Raw genomic sequence first — 27,316 nt, 5'->3', positions numbered from 1 at the left:
CAGGGCACAGTCTTGCTTTGTGCAGAGGGGGGAGGGAAATCTCTATGGCTGTCTGGACCATGAGATCTCTCATGTCATGGTTTCTTCACAGGAAAAACTATAGGTTGTTCTGGGTATTCTAGAAGACTGCTAATCCTTGACATGCTCACCTGGGAAGTGCAAGATCCTGCCTATGTTTCTGCATTTGTTGGTACTCTTTTAAATCCCACTGGAGCTGAGAAAAAAAGAGTGTTATGACCCCATTTACCTTAAAGCTGAAGGAAGGCTCCTACTGACCCTGCTGGTTGTGGATCAGGTACTTCTTTGTTCTGTCCCTGCAATCAGGCCTTCCATTTGCTTTTCCATAAAAAGCACCAACCACCTCAGAAAACCCTGTCCCCACTCTTGACAGCCAGGTCATGTAGGACTCATTAAAGAAAGTAAATAAAGGATGTGGGCATACCTGGCAGAGACAGCTTTCTTGTGCTGCCAGCAGGCCCTCTGCCAGGTAACACTGAACTCCCGGCGAGAGCTTCTCAGAGCGCCTTTGGGATGTGTACAGAGGAATTCAGTGGTGAGATGAAATATTTAAAACCACTTTGGGTTGAAGCGAGGTGGGAGAGCAGCAGCCTCTTTAATCTGTGCACAGCTTTAAGACTGCATGTGAATCATTGATGAGGAGGGAAGAGTGTTTCTGAAGCTCTGGCAGGTCATTAAACCTGGTGATGGACTCATTAAAGAGGGAGCTGCATGGAAAGCCCTGGACCAAAGTACCAGGAGTATTTCACACGAATTGCCCTGAGGAGTGCCAGCACTTTTTACCTGTGACTTTCAGGGTATTGTTTTAGCTTTGTATTAGTAAAGGCAAATGTCTCAGGTCAGTGAACCGTGATGCATAAGAGAAAATGTGTGAAAAAAGCTCTTTGATTTGTCAGGCAAAAACTTAAGAGGATACAATAGTTGGAATTCAGGACTTGTGGTGTTTCTAAACATGTGATTACTTGCATGTGGGGGTTGGATAAATCACCACTGCCAACTTTTTAACTGGGACTTAATTGTGCTGGGGAAGGTGGGAGAGTGTTGCAGTGTTTGTGTTCCCATGACTTCAATGGAAGAGAAGCAGAAAATGCCTCTTTGGCAAGTGGTGTCCTCCAATCCACGTGTGTTCACAGCTTCTGCTGGCCTCAGTGCCCACACCATAGTGCTGTTTGACCTCTACTGTACCTGCTGATCTATGCCTTAGGCTTTCTCTGACCCACCTGCAAAGATTGTACATGCTGTTCAATGGGTTGGATAATTTTCTGGCCATGGCAATGACAGATGCAGTGTCAGATGACCCCTTCAGCTGCTTTGAATTTTGTTCTCTTCTGAAAGAATTTTGCTTCTCAGCAAAACTGTGCTGAAGCGCTGGCCATAGACCTGGAGTAAACCTGGCCTTATTGCTTACAGGCCCTGTACTTCATCTCTAATTGTTAAGTACACAGACCTAGATACTTGGATAGCATAAACTGGTATTACCCTCTTGGCTTCAGACAGGTTCACAGGATTTGAACAATGTCCCCTGCTTGCTGTACATTTACATAGCTGTGTTGCAAAGCACTGTGCAAATGTCATGCAGAGGAGATGATATCTGCCTTCCTCAGGGGGCTGGAGATTGTCCCTCAGCTGGCAAACAATCAGCAAGTGACCTTTTCAGCAGAAAGCTGCAGCTGTCTGCCCTTGCTTTCCTGGCCCTCAGGAGAGAGCAGGAACAGCTGCAAAGAGAAAGAGCCTTCAAATTTGCAATGTGGAGGAGGAGCAAGGAGTTAGCAATGTGGAGGATGATTCTGGGTTCAGAGCTCTGAGTTCCTCTGCCTCTTGGTCTTGAGGAGAACAAAAGCAGCTGGAGGCAGCTTAGAGTAAAGGCTCACCCTCCATGGCAGAGCTGTCAGGATTCCTCACTCAGATGAGGCCTTGTGGCTCAGGTAAGTCCATGCATTGCTTGAAGCCAAAGGTAGTGGTGGGGGTGGTGAAAGAGCTTCATTCCCCTTGCTGGATGTGGTAGCTGTGTCTTGATGTTTATACCTTCCACTTCTGCTAGGACATCTTACTTCTAGATGCAAGTGCTTCTGGCAGTGTGGAGAAGAATTAAATATGAAATTCTGTTGTTGCTGCACATAAAGTTATCAAAGATGCTCTAGTTTTGTCCTCAACTAACCAGTAATTGAGTTGCTGTTTCTTTTTTTTTTTTTTTAGTTCATTGCTTGAAACAAGCTCTGCCTTGAATGAGCTATTTCCAGAAATTCTGGAAGCAGTGTGCTCAGTGGAGGTGGGAAGAGCAGTATGTGCAAGGGCTTGGGAATGCACAGTTGGGTATAGGGAGTGCAGTGGGAAAGAACAAATGAATTCTGACACTGTAAGTGAAGATTAAGCAGTGAAGAGAATGCAGCTTCAGCTGGCAGTCATTGCATGAACAGCTTGGATATTTCAATAATCAGTTTAAAGTTGAGTTTATCAGGCTCTTCAAGGTGTGTGGTTGTAGCTCAAAGCTGTCGAAAGTCAAGAGAGATTATGGTTCTGTGGTGTAAAAATGCTTTAATGCAATCTCTTCTACCCATTGGAGTAGGAGGCAGAGCTGGTCTTGTCAGGAGTAGTTTTCTGTTGCTCATGATCCTAAACTCCTGTTCTCAATTAGGAGCAGAGAAGGAGGAAGATGTTATTTATTTGCAGAAATCTCAGTCACTACCTGAAGCTGAACCACCTCTGGACTCTCCTAGTGGACTGTGGCTCCCCAGCCCCATGAAAGCATCTGTTTTCCTTCTCCTGCAGTTGAACAAAGTGGCCTGCAGTGGACAGACAGAGGCAAGAGATCATCCTTGCCCAGACATGCTCTGGCTGGTAAATGTCACTCCCTCTTACGTCAGTGGGGCTGTGCTCTCCAGGCCAGCAGGTAGGAATCTGCACAAGCTTCTTCTTGCAGTGGGGCTGGAGTAATTTGTAGTCTGTCTTTCAGTATTTCTACTTGGGCAAGTCCATAGGCAATTGCCTCGAGGGAAACCAGCTCCCTTAGGAATCTCCGCCTGGGGATACCCAGAGGCTGTACTGTCTGTGGCACTCATCTGTCTGTAATTACAGGCGGCAACTCCATTAAATGCTGCACTAAGAAATTAATCTTTATATCCCACTTAATCAAAAACATCTTGTTAGAACTGTTTGTTCCATTTTGAGGCTCTCTGGTGTGTGATTTCTCTTTGTGATTTCCATCCCTCAGACTGGAAGGGACTCTGTACCCATCAATTTCTCCAGAGTGTAGCCAGCCTTCAGCTGGGATTTTTGGCAGCAAGCAAAGGGCAGCCAGGGCCTTGACTACTGTTATCTGTCCCACAAGCAATTACTGCAGCTGCTCTCCATTTCAGCACATGGGGAGATTGAGACTTGACCCAGAGGCAGGAGTGGTGCTTTGAGATCCAAACTTGTGCCATGACTGGATGTAGTAATGGTGTCAATATGGATCATGCTTGGCTGCAAGTGTTTTTATTGTGTTCTGATGATTTAGAAGCCAGAAAATAACTTCTTTTTTTACTCTGTACCAGAGGTTAGCCTGATCCTTCTGCTGGGCAGTTAAAGGTACATTCCAAGAACACCTCTTACTGAGAGAAGAGTGAACAGCCAGTCAATCTCCCATCCCACTGTGCCATGACAGAAGAAAAATGTCTGTGTTATGCTTCCCCTCTAGAAGGAATTCGGTGCACCTGATATCATTCTATAATGTCTTTTCATCCTATTTCTTTCAGCAGATCAATGTGTCAGTCTGAGCTTTGTAAACATCCTTTCCCCTCCTCCATGTGTTTTCCATCTACCAAGTTTCCTGTGCTGCCTAACTTCCCAAATGTACCACACAGGAATTGGATACGTGATCAGGGAAAGAGAAAGGGCATGATATATGTATTTTGGTTTCTTGGAGCCTGGAAATTACTTTCCATGCATTGGAGGAAACTTCATGATGGTCAAGATACTCAAGAGACCAGAATCTGCTGGCTCACTGAGAGAACATCAAGGTGGTTGGGGGTAAGCATAGCTGGGTCTTGGACCTACCTCATTTCATCCCAGTAATGATGAAGGGCATCCTTTTTTCTTCCCATTCTCCTTGACTGTTTACTTTTTCCTTTCCCTTTCTCTTACCATTTAGGTTATGTGGACCATGGCTACATCTACTGTGCTGCTAATACTCAGGATTTCAAGTACTGAGGAAACTATCTTGCTCTAGTTTCCTTGACATCTCTTTCCCTTTGTACATCTGCTGGTAAAGCAACCTGGCAATAGATGAAACTTTAAATACATTAGACATTCATTTCCATTTGAAGAAGGAAATAAAATATGCATGACTCACCATAATTCAGATTCACAGACTGTTTCCAGATTACCTTTCTGCAATCAAAATTTGACTTTTTAAAACACTTTTAATGACTGTAGGTGGTGGTAATTTTTTTAATGTGTTTTAAATGGTGGAGTTCCTAGGGCATTCAATGAAAACTTCCTTATTTGATAAAGGTGATCTCTGGATTTCATGAATTCTTTTCAGAGTCTTCAGATCTGGCAAACTGTGAGCATCATCAGTCCCTCTAACCTTGGGTGGAGTTACACAGATTGAACCTTAGTTGGAATTGGTCCCAGTGTTTTTTGTATGCCTGAACTCAGCTCAGTCCTAGTCTTTCTCTTATCTTATTTGTGATGGCTTCTTTTCTCAAACTGCTTACAGGTATATGTTCCCTTGGAACTTCTTAGCAGATTGCATTTACTGCTTTTATCCTGGCCAACACAACCTTGGCAAATGCCACTTGAAGCTGCAGAGCCCCTACAATCCCCTTATGTCTTATCTTTCATTATTTTCATGCTTACATGCTCTGTTTAATATTACCCAGTTATGCAATTACCAGAAGGAAATGGCAGTGGAACAGAACCACTGATTATCTATCTGTAGATCAGTCTAATCTGAAGTTCATTGGCACTTAGAGCACAAACTTTATGCTGAAAGGAGATTCCTGCAGACTGCATCCTTAGCTTGTTCAGTGCAATGCAGGATTTCTGCATGTGTGAGAAGGATGTGGTTGCACATGTGAAGAGTAGTTCAGATCTTGGAGTACTTTGAGAGAAGCAATTGTGGGCTTTTTAGACAGTGAAGACTGGTAATGGAGGGAGGTGAAACTGGTGAAGGAAGATTAGAAAAATAAGTGTCTTCTGGGGAAAAAAATCAGGACTAGATTCACTTGGAGAGGAATGGTATATAGTCCTGGCAATCCCAGTCTTTGTTATCTCCAAGCAGCTGGAAGGGAAATTGAGGAAAGAGGTCCTTGTGAGGAATGAAAAGAATCGTTAAATTTGGAAAGGTCCTGAACACCAGGTTATTCAGAGCCCATGTGCAGTCATTTCTACAGCTGCTAAAACTGGAAAAAAGTAGAAAGGCTTTCAGCATATAATCATTGGCAATTGGAGGGGAAATATCCACTGTGCTGTTTCCTTTGGCCACTTCCACTTAATGACTACTCTTAGAATAGCAAATTCTGCACCATGTTGATTAGTTTTGTGTGCCCTGTGGACAGAGAATGAAAAGGCTAATGCATGATTTATGTGTGAAACCAGAGCGGTTACATCAACCTGCTGAGTTGCACAATGCACCTGTTGAATAGACACTGCATCTCCACAGGGTACAGCGCTTCTCACCCTGACACATCTGCTTCACTGAAGTGGTTCTAGCTCATCCTCCCCCATCTTTAGAGGTGGAAGCATCCCGTGTGCTGCTGCTGCGATGCTTGACAACAGGGAGGAAAACTTTCTGTGCTCAGCTGCTGACCAACAACTAAGATGCAGCGTTATTAATAATGGGTGTCACTGAGCTGACTGTACCTGCTTAACCAAGAATCTGGGGAGGTGACAGAAATGGTCTCTCTAGGCCAGTTTATTGTAATCAGTTCCTCAATAATGTGAATGTTGCAAACTTTGGAGTTAATGCTTTCTTTTAGAAGCTTATAAAAGGTTTGTGGCTCTCCCTTCTGGATTCTGCCAAGGCCCAATTGAATGGGGAAAGAGGACATATAAAGAGACTTAATCAGAACTGTAAGCTTGACTTGCAAGTCAGATCATTTTCCTTCTCCTGGCTTTTGTGTTTTGGTGTTGTCAGCAGCAGCCAAAGGCTGGTCACTGTATGCTGGAGCTGGACTCTGTTCTGAACTTGTTGACTGCTCCTGGGTCCATGTGCTGGTACTACCTCTTGGAAATGCTCCAGGGGCATGGCAAGCTATAGGCTGAGTCTTCAAGCTGTGTAGGTTTGTGGTCCAGGGGCAATAGTACATGAGATACAAGCAAATGGTATGAGTACCATATGGATAATGGCTGTTTATTAATATTACCTGTTCTCTGGCTGCTATTTGGCCAACACATTATAGGGCAGCTAGACTGCCCTATAAAAAAATTCAAATGACTTCTTGGAATGGAGATGTTCAGTTGTTCTGTGGAGTTTTTGTAGAGGGCATGTTACCTTCAAGGGTATGCCATTTTCCACAGCTCCTTACCTCTTATGATTGTATTTCTATTTGTTGATTCATGTGTGAGGTTTAGGAGAGCCATGTATAACCCAGAAGGTGATTGTCACCTTTATCTTGCTGGCAAGGTGTGGCAGCAGGATTAAAGTCAGAAATTATCTTCTCTATTGATTTAATGTGACCTCTGTTTAGCAGAGAGCACAGTTAAATGCAGATATACTGCTCTTCCTGGCTTTGTGGTGCTTCCATCCCTTAACGTGGGTGATAGTGAATAGGAATATCAATCTTAGCAGCCAGGATGCTTCCTCTATTGAACCTGTGCCATTGTGTCATATTCTTGAAAGTATGAAGGTTGTTCTTTAATTTCTCAGTTAGAAACAGCAGCTTTGGGAGTTATTCCACCTGTAAATGGAGAGATTGCAGGAGAAGGGAAGAGTTACAAAATGCCATCTTCTCTTTGTGTCATGAGGATCTCTGCTGTGCTCACTCAACACCCAGAGTTGTTAGAATTGTTCCCAGCTGAGCTGAAATGGGACAGGACTGTGCAGAGCTTCTTAATCAAGCAGATCTTCTTGGTATCAGTCACTGTTGGGATGTTATGTTTTGAAGCTCCTTGGTTTTATTTCCTAATGTCCTTATGATGTCTGTCCCTGCAAAAGTGCTATGGTGTGTTTGGAACTGGCATGGCACATTTCATGATCTTAAGTGTGCCTATTAAAACAAAAAAAGGCCATATTGAAAATCCATTTTCTCCTTGCAGGTCTTCAGCAATTTTGTAAGATATAATAAGATGAGCAATCTGGTTCTGGCAGTGAAAAGAACAGATGCCAAGCTATAATTTCCCTTACCAGAAAATGCTGTAGAGTCACTTTGTGTTGTAGAAAGAAGAACCTGTGTTATTAATAGAGGACAGTTAAAACTCCTGAGAGCACACACTTCATCTGGTCTGTGCCCTGTGGAGGACAATAGGCAGGGACACATCCTGGCCAGCCAGGAGAGGGATTACAAGATCTTGGGGCCAAAGAGATCATCTGTACCTTACCTTAACAGCAGAAAATGCTGGTTAACACATCCCATAACATCAAGGGGTTGTGTTTCTGACTGTAGAAATTCTTGCTTGTATTTTGTTTGCACAGCCAGCTTCCATGGGAGATGGCAGACCAAAGCTGGCATTATGTGTTTGTACTGAGCTGGTAGCTGTGGGGCCCTGACCCTGGTCCTTTGCACAGTTCCCAGATGAACACATTAAAGGAATTGGCCAAAAGAAGTCTCTTAAGAATGCTGAAATTTGCCTTTGTCAGCATATACTCTTCCTTATACCTAGAAATGTCTGGGTGTGTTGTCATCCCCACCTCCCTACCAAGGTCAGACACCAACCAGTTTCTGGAACAGCACAGCATCCCTGCTCACTTATTCTGTGGATAGAGATGTGCATCACTTTTAAAGCAGGTGCTGGCTGGTGCAGAGTCACAGGGGTAAATTCACACCTGAATTTAATACATTTTAATATCCCTGGGCTAGCAAGCCCTAACTTGTTTAGGTAGTTTGCAACTTGTTCCCCATTCTGGCCAGCAATCTCATCTCCTTACTAGAATTGTGTTAAGTGTTGGGTCACAACTAGCCTGTTTTTCTGGAGGCTGTGGCAGAAATAATATTGCATTCTCAGCATCATCGGATTTGTTCATCTCCATTAACTGATGGGCTTATGCTTTTCTTTCCTCTCCTCTTACTTTTAATGTATTTATAGAGCTTTCTTTGTTGCCTTTATGTCCTTGTTAGCTGTAATTCAACTTGTGCCTTAGCCTTTCTGATTTATCCCTGCGTGCTTACGACATTCCTTTATACTTTGAGTTGCCCGTCCTTGTTCCCACTTTCTTTACAGTTGCTTTTTGATTGTTCAGTCTTTAAAGTGCTTCTAATGTAACCATATTGGTTTCAAGCTATGTTCACTATCTTTGCTCTGTAGCAGGATAGGCTGCTATTGTGCTTTTGATACAGTCCCTTTCAGCACTACCACATCTCCTGCATTCCTCTCTACCTTAGATTATCTTCCCAAGAGACCATCCCTCACAGTTCTAAACGTGTTTAAGTCTGCAGCTTTTTTTTTCTTTTTTTTTTCTTTTTTTTTTTTTAAGTCCACTGTCCTCATTCTCCTGGTCTCTTTCCCTTCCTCTGCTGTCTTATGATCACTTCCACCTGCATTGCCTTCTACTTTTCAGTCCTTAACAATTTCTCCTTATTGGAATCAAATCTAAATTCCCACCTACTTACTACAATTTTCTTCACCTTTTAAAACAGAGACTCATCACCATCATAAAGAACTGCCTCATACTGTGCTGTTTTGAGTAAGCAAAAACCTCCAGAAAAGGTGATATTTCTGCTATTTACCCAGAAAAGATTCACCCACTTGCTTCTCTTTGGATAATCCTCTTCTCCCCACTTTTCGTAGGGCAAGAGATCTCGAATAGGGCCTGGCATTTCTTGTGTTTCTGAGCTTCAAGCAAGCAGTGCTACCATAAAGTGCAGCGCTCCTCTTTTTCTGTGTGGATATTCTCTTAAACATGTGCACTTGTAGCTTTCTGTATATTTTTTTCGATGTCTCCTTCTTTCTGATAGTATCATTTGGAGTATGAATATCATATGAAATAATCTTAGAAACCAAGTAAGTAAAATCAGAATAGAAACCTTTATAATCTAGACCAGAAATTACTTTTTTCCTTCACAGTGAGCTTTGAGCTGCTGTGAAACGTCTCTACTCGTTCTTGGGATCCAATACAAAAGCTGGTAACCCAAAGTTGGCCAATTACAGCTTTGCTTTAAATGCTGCCTTCCTTAACATGCTGTATCAAAGGATGTATTTACTATGTCATTTGGGACTTCTCTGATATTCACAAGTGACAGGATGGGAAGAAGTGGCCTTATGTTGTGCAAGGTGAAGCTTAGATTGGATATTAGGACATTAGGAAAAATTTCTTTGCTGAAAGAGTTATGAAGCACTAGAACAGGCTGCCCAGGGAAGTGGCTGATTCACCAGCCTTGGAGGTATTTAGAAGTCATGCAAATGTGGGCCTTAGGGATGTGGTTTGGTGGTAGAGCTAGCAGTGTTAGTTTTACAGTTGGACTTGATCTTACAGGTCTTTTCCAATCTAAATGATTCTGTGCTTCTACTCAGTTCTCCAGAGCAGAGTTACCCTGGCAGTTAACTCTGGCAATCAAGAGACCGCATCAATTCTCATTTGTCTCTCCCTCACAGTGTCTGCACTCTGACCTATCTTGGCTTTCTGTGAAAATAGTCACTCCCTTTCCTATAGAAGGTGTATTTGCAATCTTGGCTGGTCTCAGGTAACATGGATGCCACTGATTTAGTAGCAGGAACAGAGAAACGTGGATATGAAAGGAGACAAGCATTTTAAGTAGAGCTGATGCACAGTTAAATGGAGAAATAACATAGATGCAGAACAATAATTTTTATTGGACCTTAAACCTTTTGCAGTATTTGATATATCCATAAGTGCTATCCACCATCACGGGACCTATTAGCTTGATCACATTACTTTTGAAAGCTTTTTTTTTTTTTTTAATTCCAAAACTGTAAGTATTGACTCATTACATTAGATGCTGCTGTAGTCTTGCTGACTTAGGATGGTTTCCAAGAGGTTGTTTGCCTAAAGTGAGAAAGAAATGACTTCATTACAAGAAGCTTAACAGATCATTTGCCTTTCATGTAGGTTGATTGATTCAGCTAGTTCAGATCACAGATGGGTGAATGGTTTGACTACCAGCTGGGATAGGAGTGGTAGGTTCAAGTTCTACTTTGCTCTAGAGTTAATCCATTGCCAAAATCAGAGGTGTTCAGTAGCCTAACTCTGAAGAGGCGTTAGAGATGCAAGTGTTTGTTCTGAATATCACAATCTCTGAAGTTACCTCTTGTTAAAGACATATGTAAATACCTTTTTCTAGTGTCTGGAGGCTGGAAACTTTAAAGTTCCTTAGTAATAAATAGCTGTGCCATATTTTTTCTACAGAAGTAAAGTCATGCAAGGTACAGGTTTTCAACTAATCGAATAAATTAATAAATAAATGAGCAAAGCTCATGTGAATGACCTCATTCAGAAATAAAGTGGCCTTAGGTTGGAGAAATTAGTGACAGGGCTCGAAAAACTTCCAGGACAATGATGTCTATTTTGCAGTTTAAAGAACCCTAATTTATGATTGCTGCTTCCATGCTACTTGATAATCCACCTCATCTCTTCCCACAATGAAATGAGCCAGAGTTAAGTCTCTTACTCAATTATCTGAGCATAATCCTAAGGCCGAGGTTTCCTTTGCGAACACTGATGGCAACAAATTCAAAACCTGTTCTCCACAACTGTAGCTGCTCTCAATATATCCCATCTCTGGCAGCGCTCCTGCCTGAAGTCTCATTCCCTCCAGCTGTGCTATTCAACCATCTGTGCCAAGCTACAAAGAGTTCTTTGCATCCTGCCATATCTGTGTGTGTCTTCCATGTATTTTGAGGCTCGTGCCCTGTCTCACAGGGACATCCTGGTGGTGCTGCATGCCAAGGCAGACTGTGAGTCTGCAGCAGTGGATTGTGTAGGTGTTGAGATGAAGTGCAAGGCTTGTATGTCGGACTGTTCCCAGGGAAAAATTAATAGTGAATTGGTCTTCATATGACCTTGTGCACCCTTTGTGATCTTTAACCTGGACATGGAAACAAAAGCTGCTGTCACAGATACTGGGAACAGACAGAGATCAGCACTGAGCTCTGAAGGACATGATTTGTTGCATTAACAGATAATTATTTGGGAAACCTCTATCATCACATGAAGTATAAGCCTGCCTTCTATGTGCAACAGTGTAACCATCTGTCTGGGGGTCTTTAACCTCTAGAGCCGACAGCACAAGGACAGAAACAGAAACACCTTCTGCACAGGGAGCAGAGGAGGTCTGGGTAATTACTAACTGTTAAATAAAGTATGCCCCTAAGTCTTCAAATGCCGAGGCACATAGCTGTAATTAGCTGATAAACTGCAAATGAATAATTAGCCAGCAGCAAAAGCCAGAGGAGCAGAGGGATGCTATTCACCTTCCCTCTCTGCCTGCAGCACAGAGCACTATGTGCTTTACTTACTTTAGTAAAAAGTTATTTGGTCAAATATCGTGACAACTATTAGAACTGAGAGACAGCACTTCCCAGGATGTCTGGCTCCAGGATTTGCTGTTTCATGAACCACTGGTGATATTTATGTAGTTTGGAGATGGATGATGGTCGTACCCATCCTTATTTCATGTGGGTTGTGTTTGCACAGTCTGAGGGATCTGAAGCAGAAGCTTCTGCTCAAGTCCCCTGCAGTCACTCTGCCCAGGGAGGTTAGCAGCCTGGGGATGTTTGTAGGACTGGAGATTCGGGTCCAGATCTGCAGGATGGAGGCTGGATTTTCAGCTGCTGGTGCAATGCTGATGATGTGAGGATTGCTCCATCATCCTGATTTACACCCTCTGTGATGTGATGGCAAGGTATGGGCCCCCACTCAGGTCACTGTGCTGAGGTACAGCACATCAGCTGAGCTGCAGTAACTGTTCCTGGCTGCTGGAGGAAAAAAAAAATAAGGGCAATTCATTTTAATCTCCTTTAATTGCAGTCTAAACTCTGCTAGATAGTCTCACCCTTTCTGTGGTATAAGAGTTTCCATGAATGTTTACAGTACATCAGAAATGTCATCAATCAGATGCCTCTATGAGCTTCTCCTATCTTCATGATTACTGAATCCCTAAAAATAGTTTCCCTCTAGACATGCCAGTCTTTCTAGATTTGACAAAGGTTGGAATGAAACAAGTAGAATCAAGCTTAGGAACTAAAATCATACTTCCTCCAACTAACTCCCCAAATTGGGAATTTTCAAATCAAAGGGTATAGATAGAAAGGTGTATTGATGGCCCCAAGTACTTCCAAACCTCACCATGTTTAGTAATCTAACTCTGTGCCTAACAATCTGAAGCAGACTTATCACTTTGTGTTCAGGAGACGGGCTGTTGAATGGAATTACAAGTTTTCTTGCAGTATGTTACTCAGCCTTTAGATGTCTCCTGCTGCTGAAATCAGTTTGGAAAGGGCACTCCATTGTTAACAAAGAAAAGAGAACGTAGGTTTTGCTGAAGCCTCTTTCTCTTTCCTTTAATGGGTGACTTTATATGTGGTGGTTTTGTTTTTGATTTTTTTTTTTGAGAAAATATTTAATTCCATACACCAGGGCAGCCAACAAGGGTGGGTAGTGATGCTTATAGTTTCCAAATCAGTTTACGCATTTCTTGCTAAAGCAGCTTTTTTGAACTCCGAAGCTTAAGTCTAAATATAACATTTCAAGTAAAGTACATATGTATTTCTAAAGTTTGAACACATAGAAAGGAATCCATGGTGATAGAACAGCAAAGATATTTTTAAACATTAGATTAATATGTGCTCTAGAAGAAATAGTATTTGCGTCCTAGATGTGACTTGAATTTGCCTCTTTTATAAGTACGTACAGAAAAATTATTTCATATGCATAAGCTTTTCCTCTCAAATAATCCCACAGCATTTTGCAGATGGACATAGTAGCTATAGCCAGCAAAAACTCAAACATTAAAATGCAACCTGAGAAGTGCTAGGATTCAGGAAAATTCACAGATTTTGAAAATACTGAAGGATTACTTCAGCAGTTGTTTTAAAATTAAGTTAGTTTTATTTTCCTGTCTCTCTGGTTTCCTTAAAACTGTTCCCACCAAAATACATTTTTTCCCTACAAAATCTTTTTGAGAATCAGTTGTGTTTTCAATTTTTTTTTCCTTTCCCCCTCCCCTGAAATACACCCAACATGAGCTAATGTAAATCTGATAGTGGTGAATATGGCAGCAGCTAAACATCAAGTGACTCCACCTCACAGACTTAACTCTGGGAGTTAAGGGTGTGAAAATAGCAAGTCAAAATCAAAAAAAAAAAAGGAGAGAGCTGTGGTTCAGAGAGTTAAAAACTGTTTGGGACAAGAAGGCTTACACCCTGCTTCTTTCGATCAGTGCACTGCTGTTTTAGTTATCAGGATTAATGAGCTTGACTTCTGGCTCTCAATCAAAGAACTGTGTCTCTAGTGCAGTTCATTTTTTCTACTGAATAGCTGGTTTAGAAGCCATTAAATTACCTTCAGAATCCCCAGTGTTGATAGAAGCTGCTATGATTGAGGCTGTGGATAGTTTGTGGTTGAAGCTGATTAGGTAGTTTCTTCATCTCACTACACTTCTAGAAAATTCACTTTGAGAACTTTCTGGACATATTGGTGACAGAATGACCAGTGGAACCTGGTGGAAGAAGGTGTGTGGAATAGGCAGGCAAGGAAAGCTACAGCCTGCAAATCATTGCAGTGTGTGTGACCAGAGCCTGTGAGGCTTTAGGTCAAAGCTTCAGCAGTCACAATGATCTTGGCTTCAGTGTCCCCCACGTATGAACATTTCCATGTCTCTAACTGTCAGACTCTTTTATTTGTATGAAGAACTAGGCAATCCCTGTGCTGATTCCACGGGACAGTAGTTGAAGTATTTTCCAGCAGCAAAGATGAAAGTGGTCCAGGTCTGAAATGAAAACAAAAGAGACCTCAGTGCAGATTCCCCACACGCTCCCCTACTGAGAGATTATGAGAAGTATGGGGTTGCACGTGCATCCATGTCTAGATAATGACCAGAAAACCCAGACTAGTTGGGGTAAGTTTATTCTCAGAATTAAAGAAGTTTGAATTTACTATTTCTTGTGAAATGCAGGTCCTGACTCAAACATTCCTGCCTCACTTTACTTTCAACACTTCTTAGCTTGAGGTCCGATTTGATTAATATGTACCAACTGGGTACAATCACTATATAGTCTGTGACAATTCTTAAAATGTACAAAAGAAAGGGAAAGGAAATTAATTTTCCTCTCAGTAGACTTTCTGGGACACTTCAATATGTTAAACACAACATTGTTCATAGTCATTTCCATGAGAGCCATCTCCTAAATTCCAGAGACCTTCAGAGACACTGCACAGCAGTGTTTGATAAGAGACACCTCCTTAAAATTTTAGCCTGAGCTCCTTCTACTTCTTATTTCCACTATCAAGTGAAATAAAAGGAAGAGGGAAAATCCAAGAATTTAATTCACTGGGATGAGAGGAAGTTATAGGAGAAAACTTTGTGAAGCCATTTGCAACTCTTTGAACTGTGCCCAGTTAGGATGGAGAATAGTTGGTCTTACCCATAAGTAGCTCATTTAATTTTCCCCCATGGTAGCATTCAGTATGGAAAAACCACCTGGCTCCTAAAGAGTAAGTGAATAGAAATAAGACTGTAGTACACTGAATAATTTTACAAATTAAGGATTATCTTCTTGGATGGCACAAAATGGCATTGTCCTCTTGGTATCCACATCACTGCAGTGAGAACTGGCTGTCTGTTACTTTGCTGTTATTCTTCTTAGTCTTTTGTTCAGTACCAAATGTCTCTTTTATATGGGGAAGTTAGGGATGGGATGAGCAAAGTTTCTAATGAACCTCACTGAAAAAATCAAGGAGAAATGTTTGTTAGGAATAGAGGAATTATTCACTCCTTTGTGTGAAGTTTGCAATATTGATTAAACTTCTGAGTCTTTATAAATGACTGAAATTATTCTATTAAAGGAAAAGGGTGGAATAAGGGACTTGCTCAAGGCCATGAACTGAATGCACTAAATTCTGACTCTTAGCTGTGAAGAAAACTCTTATTTTAAGATGCCAGTCTTCAGTGAAAGTATAAAATGTTTCAAGAGGAACAGTTCTTTAAAGGACTCTGATTTAACTTTTCACTTCCAAAAGCCTTGGAAGCAGACCTCCTTCTAGCCAATTTGAAAGACGTGATTTGTATCAACCTTAAAAAACCCCCTAAATATCTATTGGAATTGGTTGAGATCAAAGTGGTCATTCCTGAGGGAATAAAAATAAATTAGACAAGGTGTCCTGGTAATTGTATCTTCTGTAATTATTTGATTCGATCTCATTTCATACTGTATCCTGGGATGTGAAAGTATTGGAGTATTTGGATCTTCTTCTTGGTGATTGTTTGCTCATTCATGTGTTATGGTAATGTTAGTACCAAGAGGCTTGGTACTGGTTGCTAGACTGTGTTACATTGAGGTGTTAATCAGCTGACCTCTACTGAAGACATGATATGTGTTACTCACATTACACTGTGGAAGTGTGCCTAATTTTAAATTTGTATGATTTATTAATGTTTAATTTTAGACCAATTTAGAGAGACATTAAATGCTAATTTTGAATTTCACAGGCAGATATGAAAATGCTTACATATTTAAAGAGTAGCTGAGTAAACTCATCATACTCCTCACAGATCAAAGTTTGATCTTTTTTGTCTGCTAGTGTTGTTTTCCTGGTAACTTTGACTATACCTGTATAACTGGAAACCTGTTGTTTCATTTCTTGAGTTTTGTCTTATGGAGAAGAACTTTGCACAGTTCTGAAATATATATGTAGAGAGAGGGAAGACTTCATGCTTAGAAAAGTTCAGTTCGAGAAAATCACACTTCGATTTACTCATGTGAAAGATTTTCAGGCCAGCATTCTCGTCCCCAGCCTCATAAGACCATGGAGTGTATGAGATTTCTGATGTTACTCATAGCCATGAAAATTTAGGGAGCTAAGAAAGAAGCTGGGACTGTATTGTTCTCTGAAGTAAAAAAAATGAAACGTGTAAGGGGTCTTTTAGGATTTCACTCTGATATCTTGACACCAAATGATTGGATAAATGAAGTGGCAGGACAACCAGGTTCTTGATGGATACCCTGAGCTCCATCAGGTCAAAGGAATTGTTTCTTCTTTGGTGTCATGCAGGAGTGAGAATGAGTGTAAATGGTTTTGCCACTGCTTTTTTGTGCGTTGCTTGACTAGTCATTTAAGCTTTCCTTCTGTAGTCTCCTGGCATGTTGAGAATTGAAATAATTCTTTGTGTCTCAGATCTTTGGATAGAAAATGGAAGCTCAGATCTTGGCGACATCTGTAAATACTCTATACTACTTCCTGTGTAATTCTCTTGAAACAAAACCTACTGTTTTCTCCTACAAAATTACTTTCCTCCTTCAAAATGGTGGACAGAAAGTGACCACAAAGCAAGCTCTGTCAGTTCTGTTCTCTTTGGGATCAAATTTTCTTCAGGACAATAACAAACTTTGTTGCCTTCAGCTAAAGAGTCAGACTCCATCTGAATTTTAGCAAGCAATAAGATCTTCTAAGCAGTAAAGAGAGGAGGATGTTGAAGTTTTGGAGTTACCTGTGTGTATTGAGTAATGCCTTAATTCTGTCCTTAAAAGGAAGCACTTCGAAGTTTGACTTGGATAGGGTGAAAATAATTACAAGAGAATTATATCCCTGATTAAAGAATGTCTGGCAGCCACAGGCACTTTGAATGGAAGTGCAAGCAGGATTGGGCTCTAAATATCCATCCTCCTATAGACACCAAATTTTAAAGATTGGGTGGAAGAGATGGTTTCACCTTGGCCTAATCTCACTCCAGCTTTGTGGCACAGCTAGCTCCCCTGGTTTCTGTAATGTCTTGTTGATTTGGTCATACACCGTTTCACAGGCTTCAGGTCTCTTAATCTCATTTTCTGACTGGCAGAAAATCATATAATATTGTTTTGTTCCTCTTTCCCTTATCTGTCTAGCTGTAGGAGTAGTCAGGCAAGCCTTAATTGAGCTCAGCCTATGGTTGCAATAAATTGTCTTAACACTACTTTCCCTTTTCATCCTAGCTGGAGGATCTCAGAGCTGGCAGTGAACAAAAGATCACAGGTGAGGATGAAAGCTCTTGGAAGACTGAAATGACTTCTTGTCAGTCCACACTAGACTGCCTTTAAGAATTAGACTGCACGAAGAAAGCAGGCTGAGACCTCCAGGGTATTATTCTAAGCCAGTGCCATGCTTAGGGCATATGAATCTCTGCAAATGGTTCTACTGGGGACTAGAAACTAGTTGCAGATGGCATAATGCATCACACATGCACTCTGCTGTTTGCTGACACAGCAGTTCACAGGGATGGCCCTTCATGGCCTTGACCTCCAGGGAGACACAAACAGGACGGAAAAGCACTGCACCAAGCACTGCTAGACAGACCCCAAAGCTCCAGCTGCCAGAAGGAGGAGGTTGCTCATCTTTGCATTGCAGCAAATCTCATTGCAGAGATTTGCATTACAAGAAAAGCTCTGGGAAAGAGCAAGTTTCAGTGGCTTCAAAGGCCAGGCTTCCATGCAGCTCCTTACAGTATTTTCAAAGCAAGCTGTCTTAAGCTGTTTCATGGGTGCTCATCAGCGCAGAGGAAGGTTCTGGAGAAAGATTTCTGCCCAAATTGCTGCCTTTGTTAGTCTTTTGGCTGCAAAAGTCCTGTAAGAATATCCTTGGAAGGCCTCTCTGGAGACAAAGAAGTCCGTAAAATCTCACAGAAAATGTAGACGTTTGTACATGAAAAAATTACCAAAGACTTCAGATAGCTCATGTGACTGAACTCTATAAATACACTTTATAACAAGCCTCTGTTAGGGCAACAATCCATCACATACTTCCCTTCATGAATTTCTGAGGCTGTCTCTGGAGCTTGGTGGGAACCCATCTGGTATTTGGATCCCTTCTTAGAGACTGCAGTGACGGGTTTTGTGTTCATGGACTTCTGACTGCTACTAATGGCCAAACAGCAGGGAGTTAAGAGCAGAGCAGTGAGGAAGGTGCAGGGGAAAGGTGTTTCACCCTGTGTTCCTGAGGTGGTCTTAATTAAGGGATAAAGGGCAAGCAGGGCTTTTTTCCTCTTATACACATTGAAAACAACTGCTTGCATGTGTCAAAAACATTTCATTCCCTTCATGGCCTTCTCTGTATATTGATTCACTCAATTAGTAGTGCATGGCATGTTTTCCTTTTTTAACAAAACAGTGTGAGACTTTTGACATTTAAAGGATTGGACAATGCACATGAAACACACAAGCTGTTTGAAACAGTCTTTGGTACAGAGATGTCTGGGTCTTTTTTCTCGAAATACCTACAGCTCCATCCAAGCACAAAGCACTCCACCCTTCCCATTTTTGCAAAGTATTTGTGGCAACAGACACATACTTTGTTAACCTGTGCTTGTTGAAACCCTTATAATGCCACTTGCTGCAAGAAAAATAGTGAATTATATAAAGGAGGAAAAAAAACCCAAACCCAAACAACTTTTTTTTTTTTTTTTGCTGTTTCTGAAGTGTTGACATCAAATACCAGACATCAAATGGAGTGAAACAAAGTCCCTAATGTCTTGTGTTTTTTTTGAAAAAGACATAATGATCTCCCACTCTAACAGACAGTTTATTTTTGGTCATATTCAAAGCTCTGTTTCCTTTGCTCCTGGTAATGGGAGGATGTGCCCCTGAATCTGTCTGTGTGGAACAAGGTTGGAGTTTGAACTGATCATTTTAAGAAGGATAATCAAACGTTTGTACCGCTGTGTTCTTCCCACTCTGCCAGATGCGAGCCAGAGACACTGCTTGATCAGAGCACAGAGGCTGAGGTCTGGGCTCCTTGCTGACTTACTGATGGCACAGGCATATTGACTCTACTGTACTGTCACTTTGTGCCTCTGTTTTATCTTGTAATGCTGGACTGCAATTTGCCAGTTTTTCAGACAGATTCCAGAGGAACTTTCCAGGCTCCTGTGTTGGGTTTTCACTGCCTGGAGCTTGAGGTTTTATAATAGTAATACAGTTTCAAACTGGAATGGGCGAAGCACTTGAAGAACCTGTAACAAACGTTGATAACTCATTTTGCCTGTTTCCTTCCTGTATAGGTTGAATAGGTTGGAAACTCCTGTTAGTGGAGGAATGGAGCCTGGACGTTTCTGCTCTGAAATGGGTCTCTGTCAGACTAAAGCAAACCTGATACAGCTCTTGGCAATATAGGGGAGCTGCAGTATCACTGGCTGTAGGAAACCATGCTGACACTTGTCAGCTTGGCATAACTCAATAAGGCTGGCCATGTGCAGTTAAAAGTCTATGTGAGTCGCTAAGCAAATTCTGCCTCAAGCTTAAAATACCAAATCCAGTAAAATTAAATATCTCTTCATTGGCATCTTTGAAAATACCATCCTCAGCCAACTGCTGGGTAGCTTCCATTTCTTGTACGTTGTTTTACCTGCCCTTCTGGTCTAATTTTTTTAAATGAACTAGGTTAATGCTTATCAGGAATTGAATGTCCTGTTTTTTGACAGAGATATTATGATCAGTGATTTAAACATTTTCATTGAAAGAGGGGGAGAAAAAATTCCATTTTAAAGTTTTGTAAACACAAAAATATATGTATTAGAGGGGCTTAACTAGTCCAAATTAAGTCCTGTAGGTCTCATGATATGTTTTCTTATTTCAGATAGGTCTGTTTGTGGATTGCAAGTTCCTGATTTCCTCAGTGTTTTGTCAATATTTGAGGTCTTAAAAATTGTTTAGGTTAGGTGAAGGAAATGCTGATGGGACTAAGCGCTTTCCTGGTATAATTGCATTCACCCAGTGGCTGTATGCAAGCCCACCTTTCAGTTAGTCTGGCCCATAACTCCCTCTTTCTTTTGGCATACATACTGACTTCTAGAACCTCCCATATGTGGATAAAGAGCGAGTCTAGTTTCAGTCATGATTTCCTTATCTTTCACTGAAAGGGGTGTTTCAATGTTCCCTCATTCTACCCAGATGGTGAAAGAGAATACCAAACCAGTCCTCTGGCAAGTGAAGAGAGCACCTATAGATAAGAACAAAATAGCAGTGGGACAGAGGATCTGAAATATAGCCCTGTTTGGACCTTGGCATGCAGAAAATTAATTTATTTCTAAGGCTTTGTTTAGGCAGCATATAACAAATATTCTTTTTCTTCCCACTCAAAATATGCTTTGTCTCATCCATTTTTACTGTACCCCTGCTTTTTGTTACAATCTACTGAATAACATGTGATCCCTAGCAGAAAATGGGACAGAGTTCTGTTGTCATAAGAGCTGTGAAGGAGCCCAGAGATTAAATTATACAGTTAGAGCTGCTGCTGACTGCTCATTGATTTCTGACAGCTTGCTCAGAGAAGGAATAAATGTATTGAGATGTATTAAACTCTTAATTCCTACCTTCCCCCTCTGCTCTTTGAAAGGGTTGGTCTCCTTAGGACTGCTGAAAGACAGCACTGAAAAGAGGGTGTACAGTGTCTGAGAGAGATACTTGACCATCTGATAGTAGCAGAGTTGCCTGGCTGGGTTTCCCTTGTTCTACACATCCCACTGCTCAAGGGGATTCCCTTGAGAAGTTGGTTGCCAGCAGCTATCAGTCTGAAGGGCTGAAATGCTCTTTCTGCTACTGCTGGGGTGCTTACAGCAGGACTCTGGTCTGTGTGCATGATTAAGGTGATCTTGGGCATCTTACAAGGGCCTGTAAAACAGCTGTAACTTTCTGAGTCACTGGGTCTATCCGATGTGTGACGTGAGGATACAACCCATTTCTGGCCTGGTGAATGTTCCAAACATGATAAGTTCATACAGAAGGCTGTGAACTTCTTCACCAGAGCAAGTTCTGTTCTAAAAACAAAACTGTTCCCCTCTTAAACTGGCATATATGATATAACACAATGACCCTGATGCTTTGGGAAGCTTCACTCAATCTTCTGCTGAAGGCGACTCTTCATTCACTCTGCAGCATAATTGCCCTATTTCAAGGCTGGAGCTACCTTCCCTTGGGACAGGTTTCACCTTTGCTCAGCTGAGCATGTTGTAGGAGTGATCCACAGGAGCACATGGAAAGCAATTTATAGCAGCAAATTCCCTGCTGCTTTCGGAAGCTGTTAAATCAGGTAGTTCTGGAGTGAAGAGAGAGTACAATGCAAGAAATTCTCCTGTTCTGAATAGGCTTTCTGTTGTGAGCTGACACGGCTATTTTCCTCCAATGCTAAATTCTTCCAGTATAAATTTTTCAACAAGGATTTTCTTTTTTCTTCACAGCAGTAGGAAAAAACCCTCCATGATAAAGGTGGGAATTGTGATGAAAATGCTACATATTTGTAATGTGGCATTTCCTCTATGTCAATAGATCTATAATAAATAAAAAAATAGGTGTGGATACAGAGGACTAATATTTTTACCACTTGTTTGGCACTGATTGATGGAAAGACTACATCTGACTGTTCTGTCTCAAATGACAGAAATAGGGCATGAGACTGAGTGAAGTTAATAAATGATAAAGGGTACTGGTCGAAATTCTGCATGTCTCCTACCCAGCAAAAGAGTTTTTATTCAGGCAACAAACAGCCCCCTCTGATTTGTCTTTCACTGCAGTGGGCTGTGCTGATGTGTGACCCACAGAAAAAGGCAGCTTATGCTATAGAAATGAAGGTCTTTGTTCTGGTGTCTCCAGTAATGTCCAGTGGAAGTGGTCCTTAGACACTGCTACAGTGAACTCTGTCCATGACTTCAGAGTGATTAAAAATTTCTTTGTTAGTTGAAGGCTTCAGCATCCTTCAGTTTGGGGTGGTTTGTGCAGCTGAGATTCTGCTTGCCCTTAATCCTTCACAATGCCAAGTTAAACAGATCTGGCTAAAACACCTTAAGTTAGAAAAAACTGGCTTCCTTGTCCTCTTTTTACTACTTACTGCACATGCAGTGAAACCACAGAGCTGATTGTATGTGCTGGGTTTGACTGGTTTGATTTTCTGGGAACCTTGAAAAATTTTTACCAACATGAGTAGCTCTTTCTGATACACGACAGGTTCTGTTGTCCATAGGAGAAATACCCCCAGTACCCACTCATGGAGGGCCAGTTTTGGATTAGCCAAGTGAACAAGTGTTGTTCATTTGTGATTAACAGACAGACACAGTTTGCAAGTGAGTACAACCTGTGCTACTTCTAGAGGCCTGTAGAAATAATCTACTGAATTTCTCGTTTGATCTATTTTGCATAAAATTCCCAGGTAATTTAACAGATATCAAACCAATGAAGTTATGTGCAAATAAAATACCAGAAATTCCTCCCAACTCTAATGGCAAAGAGAACACTCTTTAGATTTTTAATTTTATATTTTACTAGCTGATAGCACTTACTATAGCGGTCTCTCTGCTCTAAAATTGGGCAGGAAGATATTTTCTTTCAATTTAGTCATACTATAAGTTTCCATTTCTAAACAGTTCATCAGCAATTTCTTTTAGCTAAATGGTTATTAAAATGTTAGCTTCCTCTCCAGTAGATCAATAGGACCTTCTCCAGAGGTGTGTGTAGCCAGCTGTAACAATGTTGGTGTTTATAATAGGCCTGTGCTTATCATGACTCATCTATGGTTTGCTAGTGTTTAATGCCCACAGAAGAGTTACCAGGTAAAATGTGACTTCTCTTCCTTAACCTACTGCTGGCCTCCTCTCTATGCTGTAATTGTCTCCATCTTCATTTCAGGGTGTCATGTGAAAAGGGGGGATGTTTCCTTGACCCCCTTGTATTTGACTGGTCTGACAACACCACAGGAAAGACAAGACAAGGGATGCCCAACAAGTCTGTCAGTGTCCCATTATGGGGACTCTGCTGTATCAGGGGTGACTCGACTGACTTGTTGAGGGATACATGCTGACAGCATATCAGAGTCCAATCCTTAATTTGGGAAGAAAGACCCCATCCCAGATCTCCCCGCTTATAGATGAGTATGCTGTCCACCGCTGGCAACTGCTGCCCTTGAAGGACCCACACTCAACAGCTTATGGAATAACACACTTTTTATTGATACACACTGTTTGAAAATTGTGGCAGGTTAAAGTTTGAAGATTTGCTGTTTAGAGCAACTGACTGCAAAAAAGAAGCTCTAATTACTAATGAAAGCTAGCTCGAGATAACCATTCAGCACACACGGAATACAGTTCTTACCCAACTGGAGTCCCACGGAGGGGGAAGACAATTTTCAGCTCTTTGACCAATGACAGAAGTTACTACAGAGTCTTCCCTAACTTCTCCCTGTCCTTAATTTGCCATTATACTATTTCTTTAGGTTTAGGTGGAGCCTGAGTGACTCTATTCATACACACCTTTGTTAATGATTGGTATAAAATCCTCTCACTTTGCTCTCAAAGATATAGTCAATAAAATATAGAGCGTGTGCTCAGTGAGGGGTGATTGTACCCTGGAGGCAGGTAGCTGTGGGAAGGAGGTGTGAATGAACCAAGTTCATCTGGGGAGAGCTGTTTTGTCACAGTAGCTGGTTCAGCAGCAAGACGTCTTCTGTCTCTCTTGGTTGACAGCTACTTGGTTTATCAGCTACATGGTACCATCCTTGCAAGGATTACAGCACAGCCTGGCTGCCCTGTCTCTGCTCTGCTCCAACCTCCATTTCATCCCTCTTAGCATGTACATAAGGTTGCAGGCTTTGTTGTGTGAACAATCATTGTGGAATAGATTTTGTGCATGCCAACTGCATTCATCCTCAAATTCTTGTGCTGTTATAACTTCCTTTAGAATGTGAACGTAACTTCCCAGTTTTCTCTAATTTTATCCTCAGTCATCATCCCACACATGGATAATCATATTAATTAATCCCCTTTAGTGTAAAAAAAAAAAAATTAGTTTAGAACTAAGGATTGTTACAATAAATTGCACATGGAGCATATTAAGAAATTTGTGTCTCACAGAGTAGTTTCTCTATGTAGTCCTCTTGCTGTCCATCATTATATACTCAAGTCCATCAGCATCGTGCAATATGGCAAAGGCAATAGCTTGAAGACTTCTAACTACCCATCACTGGAAAGACAGCTATAATACTTAATTTAAGCCCTTCCAAATCACATCATTGATCATTCTTTTTATTTTAGACACCAAGGTAGAACTCCAAGAATTTTTTCAGTGCCAGAGTGGATAATGTGAAATGGGGCTCATGTTACAATGAGGAGGTAAAAATTGATCTTTCAAGTCCTTTTCTGATGGGCTAATGCCTGGGAACCTGCACACATTTGTGTCAACAGCCAGCATTGGTTCCTCTTTTCTCTCTTACAGATAGGAAAAAGAGAGATTCACAAAGGAGAAGTAATTGCCCCAAAACACTTGAGACATCAATGGCAGAGCTGGCACCAGCTGCGAGCCACAGAGAGCTTTTGATGCAAGATGTTGCCTTGCTGTTTTTAAACATGTTCAATTAAAACTTTCTGAGCTTAGTGCACCTTTCTCTTTTGTCTGCATTATGTGCAGCTTTCTGCTGTTAACTGCTATATAAATTACCAGCCTGGCCTCTTCTAGAAGCTGCTCTATTTGGAGGATGACTATTAAAAAAAAACAAAAAAACAAACCACAACAAAAAAACCCAAAACAAAACAACCACTGCCACCACCATCAGAAAAAAACAACCCCCAAAAGACCCCCAAAACAAACTGTGAAGTCATGTCTGCAATGCCCTTGGAAGCAATAGTGCAGTGATATCTGCCTGCTTGTCTTTCAGACTCACAAACCAAGTAGCTTGTTATGAGAAGCACATGGGTTTGTGTGTGCCCTCATTCCTTCTTGTTTCCAAACTCACAGGCTGAAGTGGCACCTTTGAAATCGCTATCTCAGGTGTCTTAACTTCCAAGAAGTTGTACCAGGAGCAGTAAAATATTAGAAGATTGCTTTCCAGTGTGGCTGTTGACTCTCTTTCTGCTTTTTTTATCCGTATGACTGGGGCCAAGGAGAGGAAGGGCTGAATGTTCTGATGTCTAATAGAAAAACCCTTTCTAGGAGGAGACATTAATGTGGGGAATCTCTCTTTTGTTGGATTACTTGTACTGAAACACTTTTGAGGGAGTTCATGTCTCCAAAGCCTCCACTGGTTCCTGAAACTGATTTGAAAATGGTCAGTTAATTAAAAAAAAATGGGATGGCTGGCAGGGACAGTTGACCAGGCACTCTCTAAGGGATTTCCAAATAGTAATGAGCATGTCAGAGGGCATATGTATCAGTGAATTAATGCCATTAACCTGTACTGTCTGGAGTAAGACTTGGATGCAGAGATTACTTTCAGAAATAGGAGATTTCTTCTCCAGACACATAGATATTGGGCTGTGCATTTAGAGGGGAGATATTGGGGTTTACTGTAGCTGCCTTTGTTTGATGTTTGGGTTGCTGCAATGCATCTCTTGCAGAGGTGTTAGAATAAATTATACTAAATTCCTGAGGGCCTGTGTTTGCTGGGATGACATGACAATCAACCCTGGCTGTTGTCCCAGGAGATGTATGTGGGAGCAGGTTTGTCTGTATGATTTTAGTGGTTTAGTTTGAATTAAGCACTAGAATTCAGTTCACTTTGCTGAAAGCAAAATATATTGCAACACTGCTACATACTGACTGTTGATAAACAGGCTGGCTCTCAACACTGATTGAGAGTTCCCTTCTCTGCCAGAAGAGTCCTGACTGGACTGCTGGACTGACCTTCTGCCCTTGCAGAGAGATAAGTTTGCTTTTGAAATCAGTGTTCCTGGAAATGGTGGGAAGCTAGGAGATGGAAAGGACTTAGTGGAAATACATGACATGACTACTCCTTCCCCTTAAAGATAGGGCTTTGATTATAGTCTAAGAAGTTAGTTAATTCAACTAAGGCACTGTGTAGATGACAAGAGCACTGGCTTTGCTGGTATTTGTATACTGCTCTCAATGTTCAATGGATACAAAGTGAAAGTGAGGGCCAACCTCTTCCAAAAATGTGGCCATGATAGTCTTTTAGGAAGTTCTTGTGCCTCAGCACCAGATGCCATTATTATGAGAATTTTATTTATCTCTGTATATTCACTTTACAGCTGACATCCAAAGGGGAACAGGCTGTGCATGTAATCAGCTCATGCGATTTCAAATAAAAAGAAGTCAATGGTTGGTTCTTGGGGCTCCCATAAAGGGCTGAAAGGGACTTCTCACTTATCTTATTATGAGAAATATGTCTCCAAATTCTGTCAGAGTGTTTATCCATTCCCTACTCATTTGACTGGGAATGGGGTAAGCTTGTGTTAACTAGTCATCATTTTTAAAAATCTCTTTCTCCTCATCTGTGTTATTTTAATGAGGATACTTTCAATCGTTCATCATTGTAGCAACACAACTGTTAATCAGATGTTAACTAGGGGAACTAGCTCACCATTTTCCTCCTGTGTCTTTATTCTTGGAGGATAAGCAAGTTGTTTTATGTTCTTTGATTGCTCCAAATTTCCTATAGCAGACTTCTCTCTCAGCCAATTTATTCTGTGTTTTACCTATGTAACTGCTTTTGTTTCTTTATTAAATTTTGTGTTTAATGAGAGTTCTTTTATTAGCACCACTGAAAATTGGGCTGCTTTACCCTAGGGTTAGGGACAGCATTTATTAAAAATAATTAAAATTTAAAAAAATCATTCAAGCAGAAGAAAAGTAACATGTTCACACTCAAAGAGCAGAGACAGTTGGCTAACAAGTTTTGCTTGGCACATGGAGTTCTGCCTGCCACAAGTCTGTACTCTGGCTAGAAATAACACTCTCACTCATGTCGCTCCCTGATTTGGCTCTGTGGCTCTGTTTGGTAAGAGACTGCTGGAATATCTGGCACCACTCTTGAACCTGGGACATAACACTCCTGTGTGAATTGACTCTTATTCCCAACTCTTGCTGGGCCTGGTCTTTGCTGCCAGGCTACATTCTTGTATTGCAACTTGCCGCTCAGATCTGGTAATAAATACAGAGCTTTCTGTTTATTGTCCTTTGTATCTAATTATCTTCTGAACTGTTTTTCTCCAGTGCACCTCATGATGTCGTGCCCTAA

At 41.3% G+C, this 27,316-nt stretch overlaps 1 long non-coding RNA gene across 2 annotated transcripts in view; it reads right to left on the bottom strand.

Annotated features, from left to right (window-relative positions):
* Positions 1–9,949: 9,949 nt before the first annotated feature.
* The window catches only part of LOC126651988 (uncharacterized), a 49,743-nt gene continuing 32,376 nt past the window's right edge, over positions 9,950–27,316 (bottom strand). For both annotated transcript variants that reach the window (XR_007631842.1, XR_007631843.1), the window contains exons 3-4: positions 13,676–14,102; positions 9,950–12,090 (exon numbers count right to left, since the gene is read on the bottom strand). This is a non-coding gene — a long non-coding RNA (uncharacterized LOC126651988). The remainder of the gene's footprint in view (positions 12,091–13,675; positions 14,103–27,316) is intronic.

This window comes from Myiozetetes cayanensis, unplaced genomic scaffold, assembly GCF_022539395.1.
Source record: "Myiozetetes cayanensis isolate MyiCay16 unplaced genomic scaffold, myiCay2020 scf10, whole genome shotgun sequence".
Lineage (NCBI taxonomy): Eukaryota > Metazoa > Chordata > Aves > Passeriformes > Tyrannidae > Myiozetetes > Myiozetetes cayanensis.
The sequence above is the reverse complement of the archived record's forward strand: the minus strand, read 5'-3'. Positions and strand labels throughout refer to the sequence as shown.